Here is an 18,684-nt window from a genome sequence, read left to right on the forward strand (position 1 = left end):
ACACATGTCATACACACACACGCACAGGTGTGTACCTATGTATCTGTCCCTCCTTAAACTATCACTAATGCTCTAAGAAAGACAATGAGTCCTCTTAAGTGGATTACATGTTGAAATTTCAATTATAAGATTACTTCAGTGTACTTACTGTATGGATTCATTTCTGAGTTAATCATGGAACAGTAACGTGATCTTAATTCCTGGAGCCTATAGTCAATAAAATCTCCAATTATTACTCTAAAAAGACTGGATAGACTAATAACATTGAAAGTACACAAAGATTCCACTTACTTCCTACAGACTAATATCACTACTTAGAAGTAAGTTTCATTTTTTTGCTCAGATATCCCTGGACTGGGATCACTACAATGAACTAGTAGGAAATCACAACAAGTAATGTTCATGTCCACTTAAGCTGTGTCTTTGTCCATTTATATCATTATTCTTCGTGATAAGAAATAGCTGGTTATTCTTTTGCCTCTTCCAAGAGTTTTATGGTGTGTACATAGAGTGAATAATCTTCTAATTGTTGCATGTTTGATAATTATATTTATGAAAATTAATCAGTATAAAAACTTCAGTGGATACATCGACAAGTTTCACAAATTCCTAGAATGTAGCTGACATTTAAAAATTTATATACAGATGTATACCTGGAATATGTCTGGGATTACTTTGAAGTAATAACCTACAGATTACATCATAGAGATGAGACGAGGGACTATCCTTTATACCAGATAGAAAAATCTACTCAAAATATATCATAGACATAAATGTAAGAGCAAGCCACAAAATCCTTAGAAGAGAAATTTCACAATCTAGGCTTGTATGGCACTATTATAGATAAACCCTTAGCCAGACTAACGAGAGGACACAGAGAGTGCGTCCAAATTAACAAAATCAGAAATGAAAAGGGAGACATAACTACAGATTCAGAGGAAATTCAAAAAATCATCAGATCTTACTATAAAAACCTATATTCAACAAAACTTGAAAATCTTCAGGAAATGGACAATTTCCTAGACAGATACCAGGTATCGAAGTTAAACCAGGAACAGATAAACAAGTTAAACAACCCCATAACTCCTAAGGAAATAGAAGCAGTCATTAAAGGTCTCCCAACCAAAAAGAGCCCAGGTCCAGATGGGTTTAGTGCAGAATTCTATCAAACCTTCATAGAAGACCTCATACCAATATTATCCAAACTATTCCACAAAATTGAAACAGATGGAGCCCTACCGAATTCCTTCTACGAAGCCACAATTACTCTTATACCTAAACCACACAAAGACCCAACAAAGAAAGAGAACTTCAGACCAATTTCCCTTATGAATATCGACGCAAAAATACTCAATAAAATTCTGGCAAACCGAATTCAAGAGCACATCAAAACAATCATCCACCATGATCAAGTAGTCTTCATCCCAGGCATGCAGGGATGGTTTAATATACAGAAAACCATCAACGTGATCCATCATATAAACAAACTGAAAGAACAGAACCACATGATCATTTCATTAGATGCTGAGAAAGCATTTGACAAAATTCAACACCCCTTCATGATAAAAGTCCTGGAAAGAATAGGAATTCAAGGCCCATACCTAAACATAGTAAAAGCCATATACAGCAAACCAGTTGCCAACATTAAACTAAATGGAGAGAAACTTGAAGCAATCCCACTAAAATCAGGGACTAGACAAGGCTGCCCACTCTCTCCCTACTTATTCAATATAGTTCTTGAAGTTCTAGCCAGAGCAATCAGACAACAAAAGGAGGTCAAGTGGATACAGATCGGAAAAGAAGAGGTCAAAATATCACTATTTGCAGACGACATGATAGTATATTTAAGTGATCCCAAAGGTTCCACCAGAGAACTACTAAAGCTGATAAACAACTTCAGCAAAGTGGCTGGGTATAAAATTAACTCAAATAAATCAGTTGCCTTCCTCTATACAAAAGAGAAACAAGCCGAGAAAGAAATTAGGGAAACGACACCCTTCATAATAGACCCAAATAATATAAAGTACCTCAGTGTGACTTTAACCAAGCAAGTAAAAGATCTGTACAATAAGAACTTCAAGACACTGAGGAAAGAAATTGAAGAAGATCTCAGAAGATGGAAAGATCTCCCATGCTCATGGATTGGCAGGATTAATATAGTAAAAATGGCCATTTTACCAAAAGCAATCTACAGATTCAATGCAATCCCCATCAAAATACCAATCCAATTCTTCAAAGAGTTAGACAGAACAATTTGCAAATTCACCTGGAATAACAAAAACCCAGGATAGCTAAAGCTATCCTCAACAATAAAAGGACTTCAGGGGGAATCACTATCCCTGAACTCAAGCAGTATTACAGAGCAATAGTGATAAAAACTGCATGGTATTGGTACAGAGACAGACAGATAGACCAATGGAATAGAATTGAAGACCCAGAAATGAACCCACACACCTATGGGCACTTGATTTTTGACAAAGGAGCCAAAACCATCCAATGGAAAAAAGATAGCATTTTCAGCAAATGGTGCTGGTTCAACTGGAGGGCAACATGTAGAAGAATGCAGATCGATCCATCCTTATCACCCTGTACAAAGCTTAAGTCCAAGTGGATCAAGGACCTCCACATCAAACCAGACACACTCAAACTAATAGAAGAAAAACTAGGGAAGCATCTGGAACACATGGGCACTGGAAAAAATTTCCTGAACAAAACACCAATGGCTTACGCTCTAAGATCAAGAATCGACAAATGGGATCTCATAAAACTGCAAAGCTTCTGTAAGGCAAAGGACACTGTGGTTAGGACAAAACGGCAACCAACAGATTGGGAAAAGATCTTTACCAATCCTACAACAGATAGAGGCCTTATATCCAAAATATACAAAGAACTCAAGAAGTTAGACCGCAGGGAAACAAATAACCCTATTAAAAAATGGGGTTCAGAGCTAAACAAAGAATTCACAGCTGAGGAATGCCGAATGGCTGAGAAACACCTAAAGAAATGTTCAACATCTTTAGTCATAAGGGAAATGCAAATCAAAACAACCCTGAGATTTCACCTCACACCAGTGAGAATGGCTAAGATCAAAAACTCAGGTGACAGCAGATGCTGGCGAGGATGTGGAGAAAGAGGAACACTCCTCCATTGTTGGTGGGATTGCAGACTGGTAAAACCATTCTGGAAATCAGTCTGGAGGTTCCTCAGAAAATTGGACATTCAACTGCCTGAGGATCCAGCTATACCTCTCTTGGGCATATACCCAAAAGATGCCTCAACATATAAAAGAGACACGTGCTCCACTATGTTCATTGCAGCCTTATTTATAATAGCCAGAAACTGGAAAGAACCCAGATCCCCTTCAACAGAGGAATGGATACAGAAAATGTGGTACATCTACACAATGGAATATTACTCAGCTATCAAAAACAACGAGTTTATGAAATTCGTAGGCAAATGGTTGGAACTGGAAAATATCATCCTGAGTGAGCTAACCCAATCACAGAAAGACATACATGGTATGCACTCATTGATAAGTGGCTATTAGCCCAAATGCTTGAATTACCCTGGATCCCTAGAACAAACGAAACTCAAGACGGATGATCAAAATGTGAATGCTTCACTCCTTCTTTAAATGAGGAAAATGAATACCCTTGGCAGGGAAGGGAGAGGCAAAGATTAAAATAGAGACTGAAGGAACACCCATTCAGAGCCTGCCTCACATGTGGCCCATACATATACAGCCACCCAATTAGACAAGATGGATGAAGCAAAAAAGTGCAGACTGACAGGAGCCGGATGTAGATCGCTCCTGAGAGACACAGCCAGAATACAGCAAATACAGAGGCGAATGCCAGCAGCAAACCACTGAACTGAGAATAGGTCCCCCGTTGAAGGAATCAGAGAAAGAACTGGAAGAGCTTGAAGGTGCTCGAGACCCCAAAAGTACAACAATGTCAAGCAACCAGAGCTTCCAGGGACTAAGCCACTACCTAAAGACTATACATGGACTGACCCTGGACTCTGACCCCATAGGTAGCAATGAATATCCTAGTAAGAGCACCAGTGGAAGGGGAAGCCCTGGGTCCTGCTAAGACTGAACCCCCAGTGAACTAGACTATGGGGGGAGGGTGGCAATGGGGGGAGGATTGGGAGGGGAACACCCATAAGGAAGGGGAGGGGGGAGGGGGACGTTTGTCCGGAAACCGGGAAAGGGAATAACACTTGAAATGTATATAAGAAATACTCAAGTTAATAAAAAAAAATAAATAAAGACAACCGAAGAAAATGTGCGGAAATCTAACTTCGCCAAAGCTGAAAGCCTTTGTTCTTTGAAGTGCATGCTCAAGAAAGTGCAGAGGTAGGCAATAAAATGGGAAAAAAAGATGTTCAAACCACGTAATAGTTTATTATTCAGAATAATTTAACAAAGACAAATATCACAATTAAAACTGCAAAGAGGATTTAGGCTGACAGAAATGTTCAAAATCATCAGCTGCTAGACAGATTGAATTGAAAATAGGATACAACTTGGTATTCACTAGGATGATGTGTTTGTCCCCGCCCCCTTCTTTTTTTTTCATTGCTTTGACAAAATGCGGGACAAAGCAAGTTAAGGAAGCAAAGGTCTCTTGTAAGAGGGTGAGGGGCACAGTCCATGGTGGTTGGGAGGACACATGGTCGGAGTAGGACATGGCTGGCCACAGTGAACCCACAGTTAGGAAAAGGAGAGCTATTAGTTCATGTTCTCAGTTCAGCTTGTTGTTCAAACTAAGACCCTCTGCCTGAGAAACAGTGATGACCAAATGATGGTTCTCCCCTACTCAATTCATCATTCCAGTCTAGCAACTTCCTCACACACATTCCTAGAGATCTGGCTGTTCGGTATGTCTGTCAAGTTGACAATAGATATTAATTACCACAGATGCCTATAGGAACAGATGAACAGCAGTGAATATGAACATTCATTGCATGTAGGAATGTACAATAACCCATGTACCTTGTAAAACATTTTGTCAATTTCTCGAATGACTGTTACAGAGGTATATAACCAAGAATATTAAAAGCATGTCCATATGCACTCTTGGAAATAACATTTATAACATTATTCAGAGTAACCCCATGGCGTAAACAACATACATATCTATCTGTCTATGAACAGATAAACAAAATGGGGCATGACCATAAGAAGAACAGTATTTATTTAAGCATGAAATACGAAGTATTGATATACATTACTAACGTGGGCAAAAATTCCAACAATTATGGAACAGTAAAACAGGAAGACAGTCACACTGTAGACTCTACTTGTACGGAGTGTCCAGAAGGAAAAAAGCTCCAGAAGGATTGAAAGCAGATTGCTTAGTGCTCAACAGAGGTTATGAGGAGAATGGACCCACAATGGCTGATAGGATCACGGTAATGAAAATTCCAATTGTATTACGTGCACTGTAAAAGCTATAAAGTAAGTGGTATACTGAGTGTTAAGACTTTGTATCTGTACTATGCACATGTATTTGTATTTATCTTGTTTTGTATTGTCTGCCTGTTCTTCACTCATACAGATTAATTAATGAAGCAGATATTTGATGAGTAGTTATCCTAAGCATTGCGTGCACATCACCACTCAGCTCTTGTCAATGGTCTAAGAGACTCTGTAACAGCAGCCAGGGTGAACTAAAATAGAAATTTGTAGGGAGCCGTATTGGATTTGGGCCTGGCCGTTTTGTGACTGTATAGCTCAAAGTGGCTACGTGACTCTTGGCCACACATACTCCTCTAAGATGACTGCCATAAAGCCTCGAGATTATGGGACAAAAGCCTCTCCCATGAATTTACGGCACAGGAAGATAACATTCACGGGATGCTTCAGCCTACGCAAAAATCAGTTATCTCCTGAGTCAACACCTGGTGTCTCCACTGCCTGACCTCATCGTCTACTGCCTGACCTCTTTGCCTCTAGCTATCACTGCCTATATCCTCATCTCCCTCTCCTTTGTGTTTCACAAAGGTCACTCCCCCTACCTGAAAGCCTTAAAAGCTGTAACGTTCATTCCAATAAACGAGACCTTGACAATAGAATCTTGCTTGGTCTCCTTCTTCTCTCACCCCACATTGGTCCAAGAGTAGCGCCCCTTCAGAACCCTGAATAACTGAACCCGCTGGACGGGTCAGAAACTGGTGCTAGGGGATGTGGTTTTTTCTTTAGCAAACACCTGCTACTGTGGAAGTGTCCTGGGACCCGAGTAAGGGTAAGGGCTGGAACAGTTCTTACAGGAATGATGGCCAAGACCTGCATTGCTATGAACTGTTGAAGGGATGATTTTCCGGAGGGAATATATACAAGCACTGCAGAAAACACCTCTGTCCTGGGTATGCGTCACCTAAATGGATGTGAGCAAAATGTTGGCAGACATATGGAAGACCTGAGACCATTTTTTTTAATGCTATCTTCAATGGAACTGAAAATTGTCTTAGTGGGCACTGTATAAAAGGCTATTATTTTGCACAGTGACAAAAGTTAATCAGTAATAATTGGCTGAATTGTGTCTATGTCCCGTTATTTTGTGGAAAGAAGGTAAGAGTGATTCACCAGGATATTTGACAGAAATTTCTAAGCAAAATATTCAGGGTACTCAAAGGTCTCTTTCAACCTCTGATATTAAAATGCAAAAACTGTATCTTTCTCTTGGATGATACTTTGGACTTAGGCATTAAAGTTAATGCTGGAGTGATTTTAGCCTTTGGGGGTAATGTTGGGATGGAATGAGTGTAATTTTATGTGAGACGTGTGGCCTTGGGCAGAACATGGAGCAGAAAACTATAGTTCTCGTGGTTTTGTTCCCTCAAAACATAATAATAAAACTTTATCCTCAGTGAGATGTGCCCTTCAGGAGATGGTTTGAGTCTGCAAGCCTTGGCAAAAGACCTCGATGGAAGTCATTCACTTTGGACCCATTGTGTCCCTTCCAGAATATGAAACATTTCAGATATTAGAAGTCCACCACTCTCTTTACACTAGGGTCTTGAGACCAGAATTGTTAGAACATGGTATTATCTATGAAAAATAGCCATCTTTGGACACCAAGCTTGCTAACGTCCAGCTAGATCTCCAGAGCTACAAAGTATAAACTTTTGTGCTTTATACATTATTCAGTCTCAAGTATTTTGTTATAGCACCATGAATCCTATGAGGAGGCCTGTCACAAAGGTTTGCTCTTTAAAACATCAGTAAGTTGCTGCTGAGTAAAGGAAGTCAGTATGTTAGTGTCCTCTTTACTGCTCCGCCATAAAGGTCGCTATTGCCATGGATTCTTTTGCTTGCCACTCTAATGGAGGTGGTTATTGACAATAGCGTGTTTATTGAAAAAATATATAAATGAAATCAGCTTGTGACAAGTCCAGTACTTCTCCACTATGACTTGTTCAGTTCACATTTACTTCTTTAAAGTTCATTTCCACTCATTCAGAATTGGTAGCTAAGACTGATTCAGTGGAGTCTGTTTCAAGAAGCATTATTTAGAGTTTCTTAGAAGGTGACACGAGTTTAAAATCCTAAGGTATGAATCACAAAACATGCTATTTTAGACATTTGATTGGGTGACGTTGGGTTGATTACATTCTCTTTGCAATTTTCTCAAAAAGTAAACATCAAAATGCCTTTACCTCTGTGGCTGCACCGTGGTACATCTTTCTTCTCATGGGAACAACAGCAAAGGAGAAACAAACAAAAATCTGAGGGCTGTGGTTTGAATGTGAGATGTCTCTCATAGGCTTATGTATTTGAACATTTGGTCCCTAATTGGTAGATACCTGTAAAGCCTTTGAGAGGGGTGTCATACTTGAAGTTTTATAGACTAGCCACACTTCTTTCTGTTCTCTGACTCATATGCTGATAGGGCCATATCTGTTGTTTGATTCTGTGTTTGTCAAAACACAAAGAAGCAGTCATTTGTTTACTTGGCAAATCCTGATATGGAATAAGCTTTAAAAATCTAAAAGATCGTAATGTATAGTAAGTCTTGCTGGCATTCATCGCTAATATTAATTTCAGTGAGACAATAGAAAAACAGAAATTGTTTAGCTACAATTAACTGCTTACACTGTATTAGGCAATGTGCTAAGTACTTCACATGGATTATTTTATTTAATCATCAGAATGAGCCTTTGAAGTACATGCTATTAAAGCCCCATTGTATGTGAGAAAGGAGCCTCAGGAAAAAAAAGATTTTTCAGCCAAGATTTTAAGCAAACTCATTGGCTCCCATTCTTGCCCTTCATAAATTATGCAGTCACGCTCTGATCTTTCTTTCTCTTTCTTTCTTTCTTTCTTTCTTTCTTTCTTTCTTTCTTTCTTTCTTCCTCCCTTCCTTTCTGTTTTTCCTTTTTTTTTTTGGCTTTTTGTGATATTATCAATTGGATCCATTTTTCTTCCACTCAGAACCTTTTCTGTCTTGTGCCTTATTTAATAAGACCTTTTCTTGATCCCAAGATTATGCATGTATTCACATCTGTTCACTCCAAGAACATAGTTCTTATTTTGCACCAAGGTCAGAAATCCACCAAGAATTGCATGTGCGAGTACAGTATGTGATAATGATCTAATTAGTTCCTAGTCAAAAGTCTGAATTGTCCCAATGAAATGTGCTGTTCATTTATTTTCCAGGTTCATTGAAATTCTGTTTTAATCTTAAGCTAAACAAAGCTTGTGTGTATGTTTCTGGACTTGACTTATTTATTAACTCAGAATCTTGCTATCTCTCCTATCTTAGCCATTATTTTCCAGTATAATGCACTGCTGGATAGAAGAAATTCCCAGATTTTTGTTTTTCTTAAAAAGTTTAGACTCTTCTTGCACATGCGTATAAGTTAGGATTTAGTTAGGAAATCAGATCATTGACAGCAAGAGATGAGCAGGTTTCCTGTTGGGTTTACCAGTAGGACCAGTCATCACCTGCCTTCCCACCCCCCTCCTTTTCTTGCTTGTTATAACTAAGAGGGTTTCCACTCTTCTGACCTATAAGCATGCAGTGATATTTTACAAAATATTAATAAAATTGGTGTGTTAAATTCATTATAAACTAAATTTTCTTTTGGACTTTTTCTTGGTTTAAAATTATGAATAACCAGTTACTTCTAATGTAAAAAAGAATCAATGCAGAAATCCCCTTTTCTCTAAATTTTAGTTATTTCAGCGAACACTGTATTGAAGTCAGCCCAAAAGTTAAAAGGATAATGTGTTACTCAAAATCATTTTTTCTAGACATAAATTTAACTGTGTGCCTTACTTGGAGCCCAAGATAACTTAAAAATAGTTTTTTCTTTCTTAGACGATGTCATTAAAAGTTCTTTGTTTATTACCTTCAAGCCAGACAAATTCAACATGGCAGGCAGTATTATAAAAAAAAAAGGAGGTTTATGTGCTATTTAATAAGGTCTACATATTATGCACAAAATTTCCATTCACTTTTAAAGAGAACAGATGGATGATGTTTAGACATAATTCTGGTCCAGTGTAGAAATGTAAACAAACAAACAAACAAAAATCAAATTGGATTCTATTTTTTTTATGTGAGCTTTACAAATGGTAGTAGTTTTATGGAGATGAATAACTCTGCATGGAAAAACAGGTACTATTTTATAGCCCATATTTATGCAGTCCCTCTGTATCTTAAAGCTTTCACAAATGTAAGGTCTGTATTTATAGCTAATCACACCCTCATCAAATGTATTAGCAGGCTTTCAGGACCTGTACAAAACATTTAAAAAGTAATTTGGAAGTCATCCAAGACTAGTCAGCTCATTAACAAATCCAGAACATTTCTATGGGTCTCATTGTGATTGCTAGGTGCCCCGGTTTCCTGGGAATGAGTCAGCTTTCTGCAGGTATGAATCAGCATAATTTATAAAATACCAAAGGAACATGAATACAAGCAAATGAAGCTTACCCTACCCTCTTTCTTCCTTCATATTTGTAGATTTTTCTGGGTATTGTCGTTCTGTGATTTGTGCGTTCATAAATAGATAAACAAGCAGCCCTATGATTATTTATTTTAAACTGTGGACCCCAAAGTATCCAAACTATGAATTAATATCCAAATCTTTTTCATGGCATTGATTGCTGCTGGCTTAAAATGAATCCATGCAACTTTTTTTTGTATGAAACAATTATTTTCCTTAGGAAAAGAGAGTCATTAATAGAATAGCAGGAGGTTCTTTGTCATCTGTCATTTGTATCCTAGCACAAAACATGACCTCAAATGAGTCCCAATACGAGATAGATGTATGAAACCCATCTGTAATGTGTGGTTCTGTGATACCCTCTACAAAGGAATGCAGTAATTTCTGGCTACTGCGGTTGCTGTAAGGTCAGGTTAGCATTTAAAAATCAGTGTTTCCTTCAGTTCTCTGAGCTCCTGAACTCACAAGCAAAGTCAAGTTTAGAATCAGATAAAACTGATGTTCTCAAAAATTCTCATGCAAGGCCTAGAGAGACACCTCAGCAGTGAAAAGCACTAGCTGCTCTTCTAGAGGACCCAGGTTCAATTCCCAGCACCCGTATGGTGAATAAGTGAATAGTGAAATTTAATATTAGGGTCATTTTGAGCATTTATGGGATATGATTTTGTATTGAAAAACCATGTATTTCATTAGAGTATCTAGTTAGAATTTAGTTAAAACACACATTTCTTTTAAACTGATTTACATCCATGACATTCACCAGCTCTGGAGAAGCAGTCACCATCGGGGGAAATCACTACCTACATTTGCTTCTAATGCTGAGGCAGGCCTGGGACACTGCATTGTGGGGTAGGGGGTATCAAGGTGGTGTCCAGTCAGGAATGGAGAGAAACAAACCTTTAGGATTCAATGTATGAATTTGTTTCTCTATCGATCAAATTAATTGGATGATTTCCAAATCTTCACTTTACTGAGTATTTTATTGACATAACCTTTGGCCAAGAAACATATAGATTTCCAAATGACTTTTCCTATAGACAGAAAATCAATTTGGTTATTTTAATAAGTCTAACCGAGCAAAACAGTAGGCCGAGTAAATGTGTTGTCATTAGGGCAGGTGAGGGGCAGGGAAGTGGGTGGCAACATCGAGGAAGCAGTTTTGATGCTGTTAGCCTTTGAGAGAGAAGCCTGAAAGCCCAAGAATCAACTTGAAATATTTGAGTTCATACAGGAATGTCATATAATAAAAATAGAACCCACTTGAGACCATTGTTCACTTTTATACAATTCTATAATCTGTAGGATAAAATAGTCCTAATTCAATGAAACATTTTCTAAACACCTTTTCAAACTGAGTGCATGTCTGTAACCCCAGCACTAAAAGATCAATTTCATTTTCATTTTTGGTATGTATGCATGTGTGTATGTATGTGAAGCTTCTGTTTAAAGAGCTCAGAAGAGCGTCTTGGAAACTAGAGTTGCAGACAGTTATAAAATTCCATGTGGTACTGGGAACCAAATTTGCGTTCCATGCAAGAGCAAGAAACTATGTTAAATAGGAGGCATTTCTCCACCCTCAATCCCAGCCCTTCAAAAATGGAAGCAGAGAAATCGGAAGGACATCCTTGACAATATAGCGTTTAAGAATAGCGAGTTTGGTATACAGTCCTACTGTTTTAACACTAAGTTGACATCAGAAGACTGTATCAAATCTGTGACTCTATACTGACACCTTGAAGATGTCTCTGGGTGGTTATTACAATCCAGGATTCCTCGGCTGGAATCTCAGCTTTACCTCTGTACGTGTTAGTATCCTTCCTATGCCTCAGTTTACTCTTTTTTTAATATTAGGAAAATAAAGGTGCTTCCCTTGCTTGGATGTGGTGAGAAGAAACAAGTTAACACATAGAGAAGTAATTAGCACAGACATGAGCACCTGGAGAAGGAAGTGGTCAATAGGTTTTAGCGATCACTGTTTTCATCTTGAAATATCAATCCCAGCCTCCATTTACCTAATGACGAATTATCATACCATCCTATCAACTACCTTCTAGGAAACAATTTCAATGGAAAACAGTCATCATATATGAGCCAATTTTTTTTCACCATGCTAGAACACCATTGTTAGAATGAATGAGCTGATTTGATCATGCATGAAGTGCACATATGTAAACATCTCCATGTGAGGGCGGAGGGAAATGCAACCACACAAATAAACCAACAGACTTTTCAATTAAACTTAGATTATTCCTGCCTTGAAATTATAGTGTGCACAGATGATATCCATTAAGTAAGAACTGAACCAAAGGTTTAATGGCAATTCAAATCTTTAAAGCCTTTCTAGAATGATTTAATGACGTATATGCATTCCCATGGAGGGCGTGATACAACTACACTCAATTGGAATAAAAACTATACTACACAAGCAGCAATTTGCATCCAATTTGTGAAGACTTGCTTCCGAGGTTAATTTGCACATACATACCTGACGTCCATTATCTGCACAGTTAGGTCAGTGTGACTATTTATTTGAAAGCTTGGCTGATTAACAGCTGTAACACTGTGGCCGAATCGGTGCTTTTCAACCTTATCTCTCCTAAAAATATTAAGCATCTTTGTTAGGAGACCTGGGAGTTCATATCATTATGCAATTATGTTTAAATGACCTATGCAAAATATAATACAGACTATTTTCTATCTTGTTGCGTTATTTTATGTAATTAAGTTATCATGCCTTCAGTTCTCAACAGAGAAACAAAGGCAAATCCACACTGTAACAGATAGCCAAACTGTCTCGAAGTGTGTCTGTAAGTGGGGACAGACACATTAATGTGTGTACATTTTTATTAGAGCAGAAGTGAATCCAAAATACAATCTCTTGAGTTCAATTATGAAGCCATATGCTTGAGTGAATGCATGGCAAAAATGTGCAACTTCATTCCACATTAGAGACACTACAGGTTTATGCTTTGATTCAGAAAGCACTCAGATTGCTAATGTGGCATACACAGCTAAAAGGCTAATATCATTGCTGGGTGGGGTAATATAAATGGGGTGAGTGGAAACATCTGTACTTTTTATGCTTTAAAAACATGGCCTTTAAAATCCAAGGGCATATGCATGTAGAGGATAAAGCTTTTAATAACAAGGAATGCTTATTTCAGAGTGACTCCTGGATAATGATAGTAAAGAAGAAAACATTCATAGCAACTTTGGAGTTTGAAAGGCTACAGCTCAGCTGAGAGTCTCCATGTAAACTCACCTGTGCAGTCAGGAGGAACTGGTCCTGAGAAGAACATCTCTAGTTGGTTTGGGTCTTTAGAAATATGAGAGCAGTCTCAAGGGTCTCCAAAGAGATGCAACAAAGTCCACACCATCTTTAGAGTTGGGAACTTGGGAGATTTGGTGATGAATGAAGATATATCAAGATGAAAATACATTTTGATTGTAGACCAGCGGCAGGTGCAGAACTCATTCTAAGTGAATAATTCATGTTTAAAGATGTGAAACCAACAGCATGGCTATTTATAGGCCCCTTCAAAGAACACAAAACTTCAGCTTCATAATGCTGTTAAAGGAACCTAATATCACAGAACAACCAAGTAGCATTTGAAGCTTGCCAAGTTCAAGTTGCGGCTCAATTAACTTGACTTTGGAACTTGAACCAGTTAAAATTCTCATTTGCTCCTGCCAAAAGTAGACTCATTACTTGGTAGAAACTTTGAGCCTTGGTTATATATGCAAATTATTGTAAACTAATTAACATGATGCTTTTTTACATGGCAAGTACTGTTCTATACTCTTTTTGTGTCTATCCAAGATGTGGTGAGTAACATTTCAGGGACACCATGATTTCCACATCCTATGGTTCAGCATTCTGTTTAAACCCTTAGCTTTCTGTAGGTGTAGAATATGTAGTTTTCTTTTAATCAATTCAATGCAAAAATAGTTATGGGATAAAAATAAGTATATGTGTATGAGTACATAAGTCATAGAGTCACCTGGAAGACAGAATCTCATTTGAGGCGTTGCTTCCATCACATCAGCCTGTAGCTATGTCTGTGGGATGTTGTTGTTGTTGTTGTTGTTGTTGTTGTTGTTTTGTTTTTCATTAATGATTGATGTGAGAAGGTCTAGCTCACTGAGGCAGTCCCATGCCTGGGCAGGTGGACTAGGACATATAAGAAGCAAGCTGAGCACACCATAGAAGGCAAGCTAGTAAGTGCCATTACCCCATGGTCTTTGCTCCAGTTTCTATCTCCAGGTCCCTGCCTTGTCTTCTCTCAATGATAGACGGTAACCTTAAAGGTGGACTAAACCCTTTCTTACCTTAGTTGGTTTTGGTCATAGTGTTTATCACAGCAATAGAAAGCACAGCAGGACACAGCACAGCTAAAATCACTGCTCTTAAATCTGATCACTTCTAAATTTACATCTGCCCCCTAAACAGTAGAGGAAAAACACTGTAAAATGTTGCCGCGATAAGATGAAAGCAGATTTTGGACCATTGGGATGTGTGGGATAAAATTATTGCTGATATTGACAATATTCTTCCCCCGAGGGGTGGCATGGTTCGAAAGCACAGGAAGAGAACAGATAACAAATGAGAAATTCTGTGGCACAACAGGTGTCAGTGATGCTCCAGAAAGAACTATTTGACAAAAGGGGTTGGTGTGAGGACTGGGAGGTAGATGGGGAGAGCGGAATGAGAGGCCTATGGACTTTGTTTTGAATAGAGGCTACTTTGCATGGTGAGGGGGCCCCTACTTGGAGCCCAGGGCAAATTTGTTGAAGTTTGGAATGACTTATCTATTAGCTAAGTGAGAGAGGCTTTCCTGGCCAACCTTTGGGACCAAATTTGGGGCTATGCCAAAAGTGGAATTGGACATAGCTGTGAATGCACTTAAAGGGCCTTCATACAGTTACATAACCATTGAATGTAGACTGGTGAAGAGATGTTTCTCATTCTCATTGGAGACACAGCAGAACCGTCATATCTAGTCCTCTTATTGTAACATGTAAACCACAGAAGAGAACAACAACAACAAAATGATCAATAAAGTGCATCACTTAATGCACTTAATGAGGAAACAGACACAATTGAAACTTCTTGCCCATGAGCACATGGTTGCACATCACTGTTGGCAAAAGTCTTTTCTGCTGGAAATCCTCCAGTGCTAGTACTTTTGAAATAAGTACTTTTGAAATACTACTTTTGAAATAAGGTGATTCTTGGATGGGATTTCCTAATTTTAATCAGGAGTTCCACCACAACATGTAGTTTCTATAAATAAACAAAACACTCTGGAGAACTGAGCTCAACAGACCCCCTTGAGCTGGTTGGATCTCAGTAGGCTGCATTGAGATTCTTGACGAATGGCTATCTGGATTCTATCAGGTACCCATCGTCATCTCAGGCAAGAAGTGGACTATCTGGAGCATGTAAGGCACCTAGTTTGGTTTTAATGCTGGGGAAATGGTGGGGAGAGACAGTAAAACCCAGTGGAAATGTAATGGTTCTATGACCACAGGCGAAAGGAAACTGGGCTTATAGACTACAAATGAACAGTGACTTGAGATGAGAGCAGAGAATGACAATAGAAAGAGTTGCTTGAAGTTTTGAATTCTTCCACTATACTTCAACTAGGTTCTTTGCTTGCCACTTCAAGATACAGGGGTCTCTCGTTGCATTTTCTTTGGGACCAATAGCTTGCTGACAATGATTCTAGAACTATGAGTGTGGACCTCCACCACTGTTTCAGCACATGGGAAATCAGTCATAGAAATAATAAGTTTTTATTGAAATTCTCAAGAAGAGACAATCATACTTCTTACTCATCCAGGCTTCTAGGGCTATTACACATAGGGCTTTTTTTATATGTCGAGGGCTACTATACATAGGCAAAAGATAACCCTTTATGGCTTTAGCTTTATAGCAGTGACTGCACATATGACCTTTTGCTTGTTTTGAGAAACCCCTCTACTGATGTCCATGATGACAGCACAACTTTACATTCTTATCCCTAACTCCTTATCTGCATCTGTTTTCTTGACAGTAGCATTCCAACTAGAGTGAGAGGGAATCACAAAGGATATTATATACTTTTAAAAATATTTATTGGCCATTTGTATTTCTTCTTTTGAGAATGGTCTGATTGGTTTATCAGCTCATTTACTGGAGTATGACCTTGCTTAGTATTTAACTTTTTGCAGTACTTTTTTTTAATATGTCCTGGAGATTAATCCCTTGTCTGATGCATAACTGGCAAAGATTGTTTTCCCACTTTCTAAGATGTCTGCTCACTTTGATGACTATTTTCTTTGATATGCAGAATCTTCTTCCTTTCATGTAATTCCATTTGTCCATTCTTATGATTTTCTGAGCAATGGAAATCCTGTTTAGAAAACCCTTGTGTATGACATACTTGAATTTCAGAGTTTTGGTTCTTACATTAACATCTTCTACACATTCTGAGTGTGTTGTCTGGTGGGATGAGTTTTATTTTCTTACACATTGCAGTTTGCAGTTCAGTTTCCCCAATATTATTTGATATAATAAATATCTTGTTTTTAAAGACACAGTTTTCTCAAAATCAAGATGGCTATATTTGTGTGGGTTTATTTCTGTGTCTTTTATTCTATTCTAATGGTCTATATACCTGGTTTGAACTAGGTCCATGCAATCTTTGTTTTAGGACCCCTGTAACACAGTTTGAGATGAAGCATTGTGAAATCCCTCCCCAGCATTGTTCTTGGTATAAGGATTGCTTTGTTTGTTCAGGACTTTTTCATATTAAATTTGGGATCATTTTATGTAGTTATATAAATAATGCCATTTGAATTTCCATTGATATTACATTGAATATGTTGCTTTTGGTAATATAAACATTCTAAAATATTAATTATGTCTATTTTTGAGCATGGTAGACCTTTCTATGTCCTAATGCCTTTTCTAATTCTTTGAGTGTATTGAAGTTTTCATTTTAGAAGACTTCCACCTTTTTGATTGAGTTTATTCCTGGCTACTTTCCCTCCTTTAAAGCTATTGCGAATAGAATTTCCCTCTACTTATTTCTCAACAACTTCATTATTCATACATAGAAAAGCTATTGATTTGGGCAGCTGGGAAGAAAACTTGGCCAATAAAGGGCTTTGTCATGCCAACTCAAGGACCTGAGTTTGATTCTAAGACTCCATAGAGGGGGAAAAAATCCAGATATTGTTGGTGAGAAGATAACTCAGTGTCCACACAAGCGTGAGGGCTTGAGTTTGTCTGACATCTGTTATCTCAATGATCAGAAGGAGACAATAATCTTCTGAGAAGACTGTTAGCCAGCTAGCCTGGCATGTGTGGTGTCAAACAACAGTGGGGCCCTGTCCTAAACAAGGCAAAAGAGAATGGTAACTGAGGCTGTCCTCTCACCTTCACACATACATTGTTGAATATATATGATCATATTCATATCTCTCTGGGTCTTTGTCTCTGTCTTTTCATCTCTGTCTCTCTCTCTGTCTCTGTCTCTCTCTCACAAACACACACACACACACACACAGACACACACACACACACACACACACACACACACACACCCAGATGAACAAAAACAGTGCTGGTGAAGCAGAGACTGGCAAGTTCTTGTGACTCACTGGTCAGTCATCCTGGCCTAATCAGAAACATATAGGGCAGTCAGAGACTTCTATCACACAAAGAAATGGTAGACAGCACATGATGAAAACATTTAAAAATGACCTTAGTCTTCTCTATGCACATACACACATCATGTATACTTCCCACATCTTGTGCATACACACACACTACTGACTTTTATACATTAATTCTTGTACTCTTTTACAAAGATTTTATGTTACTCAGCAAAGTATTAAAATAAAATCTATCTTCTTTGCGAATTAATTTTAATTACAAATATGACAGACAGGTAGAAATGAGAATTCCATTTTGTTTATATACATCCTACAAGGCTGACGTTCCAAAATTATAATCTGTCAATGTTCTTGCAGTCTAGCTCTCCACTGGCCAAAGTAGTATGGCTTGCTAAGTTTGGGAAACAGCATACCTTACTTTAAGTTTATTGTTTATATTTGAAAGTCAGAATATTGGCATCTGAGGGAAGTGAAAATTTCCTTTTCTTTGACATTTTTTCTCTTCTTGCTTGAAGGGTTCAAACCCTTTCTTTAGAAGTGATTCTAGGAGAAAATGAATGCTGCAAAATTACATCTAACAAAGAAGCATATTTACCTTCTTCTGGTCTCTGCATGTGTCACTGACGTTGAAAGTTCAAGACACTGTTTGTATTACTACAAATGGATGTCACTTTTTAATATGCCTTCAAGACTTTTATACAATGGTGCACTTTTAAAAAGGCAGCAATTGCTGTCACTTGTGCAATGTCAGGACAAGCTTTTGGCATTGTTAAAGCTCACCCAAAAGGCTGAATTAACCATCTTGACTATGGAGAAATATAGAGAAAGAGAAAAATCTTTCCATGTGGTGACAGTTCAAAAGAACACAGAGACAGATGGAAAGAGTGTTATCACCAGATAGACATTCCCACCATTCGGGAAACTTGAAGAAGAGACCAGGAGCTCTGAGAATAATAATATTGAACAAACTGGCAATGGAATTATAGTCCTCCCCAGGATCTTTGTGCTGGAGAATTCGCTCTATGAATTCTCTCTGGTGCTCTGGAGGGAGGAGGGGCATCT

The 18,684-nt window shown here is 38.1% G+C and overlaps 1 protein-coding gene and 1 long non-coding RNA gene across 5 annotated transcripts in view; one reads left to right on the forward strand and one right to left on the reverse strand.

Moving 5' to 3' along the window:
* The window catches only part of LOC102546616 (uncharacterized), a 76,598-nt gene that overhangs the window by 44,662 nt on the left and 13,252 nt on the right, over positions 1-18,684 (reverse strand). The window contains exons 2-3 of the long non-coding RNA XR_015642969.1: positions 13,223-13,436; positions 12,446-12,556 (exon numbers count right to left, since the gene is read on the reverse strand). This is a non-coding gene — a long non-coding RNA (uncharacterized LOC102546616). The remainder of the gene's footprint in view (positions 1-12,445; positions 12,557-13,222; positions 13,437-18,684) is intronic.
* LOC147999799 (uncharacterized) overlaps positions 1-18,684 on the forward strand; it is a 63,438-nt gene that overhangs the window by 5,958 nt on the left and 38,796 nt on the right. The gene's annotated exons all lie outside the window — the stretch shown is intronic.

The sequence above is a fragment of the Rattus norvegicus genome, chromosome 18 (assembly GCF_021556685.1).
Source record: "Rattus norvegicus strain SHRSP/BbbUtx chromosome 18, alternate assembly SHRSP_T2T, whole genome shotgun sequence".
Taxonomy (NCBI): domain Eukaryota; kingdom Metazoa; phylum Chordata; class Mammalia; order Rodentia; family Muridae; genus Rattus; species Rattus norvegicus.